Source organism: Lolium rigidum, chromosome 3 (genome assembly GCF_022539505.1).
Source record: "Lolium rigidum isolate FL_2022 chromosome 3, APGP_CSIRO_Lrig_0.1, whole genome shotgun sequence".
In the NCBI taxonomy this organism is placed as follows: domain Eukaryota; kingdom Viridiplantae; phylum Streptophyta; class Magnoliopsida; order Poales; family Poaceae; genus Lolium; species Lolium rigidum.
Window position 1 is genome coordinate 155,518,520 of NC_061510.1, and position 1,801 is coordinate 155,520,320.

At 40.2% G+C, this 1,801-nt stretch overlaps 1 pseudogene; it reads left to right on the forward strand.

The window, feature by feature from the left end:
* The first annotated feature begins 506 nt into the window (after window positions 1-506).
* LOC124695706 lies at window positions 507-1,546 on the forward strand (annotated as a pseudogene).
* Window positions 1,547-1,801: the final 255 nt, after the last annotated feature.

Here is a 1,801-nt window from a genome sequence, read left to right on the forward strand (position 1 = left end):
GTACATTGACGGTACTCAAAAACAAATTTACACTAAGCATGCGTACGTGTTACCGTGTATGAAAACGAAACAAATTCGATACATGTGAATTTTATGAATATTATGTCTAAATATATAGGATAAAAAAAATAAACTGGACCCGTTGCAACTGATGGACACATTGCTATACTTTCAAGTTTTTTGTACCATAGACATGCTCTAGGAGATGCCCCGATACTAATGCAGAGACAATCACACTGCCGGCTCCGGTTGGCCAATATGAAAAATGACGACACGACGAAGAATCAGCCTAACAACGTAAGGCGATATTATGTACATCGGTGGGCACATGAAGCCATCTCCCGATAAGACGATAGACACCCCACAGTCAACCCATAAAGTAATATAGAGAAGGACAAGCGACAACACCAACTCCGGGATCCAAAGACTATCCCTACCTGTGACCGAAGCGGACCATCTGGGATCAGGTAACGTGTATGTTTTTTCATACCAAAACCCGTTGATCTTTGGAATACATCCACAACAACATTGAAGTGTGTCGCAGGGAAATCAAGCCTCAGTATATTCTGGTCCGTATATTACAAGCTAAGCGAACCCTTTCTGAAGCATTTCGATTAATTTGGTATAGTGAAATGGTTTGATGAAATAATTTTTTTGCTAGGTGAATTCACATACTCATCAGCTGTGGCACGGAATCGACATGTTTATGGCTTTGTACTCTTGATAGGTAAAAGGATATTCAAATATTTCCTACATCTGTTCAAGGTAATATAGAACCCCAGAGCTCATATTTGGTGCTAAAGAATACACAACAACAATTGATGTTTGGTATGCTGGTTGTGTTCTTCCTTAGCTCCTTCTAGGAAAGGTAACTGATCACACAATTTTCTAATAGCCTATATTCCCTGGGGACAATGGCGTTGATCAGCTTGTTGAAATCATCAAGGCAAACTGCGGTCTTTCTTCCAAAGAAGTTATCACATGTCAGTTATATTTACTCCTAATTACATCATTCTACTCAGGTTTTAGGTACTCCTACACGGGAAGAAATTAAGTCTAGGAAAAATATTATACCAAGTTTAAATTCCCACAATTTAAACTTCACCCATGGCACAAGGTAGGACCTTGCTTTTATGGCTGTTTTATTTTCCTTAAAAGTTGCAGTTTAACATTATTATTTTTTGTCCCCACCAGATTTTCCATAAAAGAATGCCTTCTGAAGCATTCTTGTTCCAGATTGTTGAAATATTCACCAAATTTTCGGTCAATTACCATGAGTGTTGATGCATTGTTTGATCAAATACTGTTGCCCATGAGAAGTTTAGGTTCGTGTTTCATTTTAATGAATACTATTTTGCACAAGCAACTTACATAGCTGCTTGATGTATCTGGGCAGGGATATTGTGCCCTGCTTCAGAGCAGGGTGTACACCCACGGGCTTGCTGGGAGATGGATCACACGTGGCGAAGCACGATCTAGGAGGGCGGAGGCGTTCCACCGACATTCTAACTTTGGCTCGAAGCGGCACCTTGATGGGGTCTGGTAGACTGAGGCTTAGTGACAAATGTGAGGACATAGAAGGAAGCTAGCAGTTCTGAGGATAACCGTTTTTTTTTGCGCGCATTGCTACTGATGTGTCCCAATCCAGCCACACTACATTGTCGCGGCACTGCTTTGTAACTATCTACTCTTAGCACGTAATGTTCCCTGTAATTTTCCAGCAGCTTCTTAGTAATGATAGAAATTTGTAGACTCATTCAAATCTTAATAATTGAAATCAGTTTCCGTGATAATTGGTTGC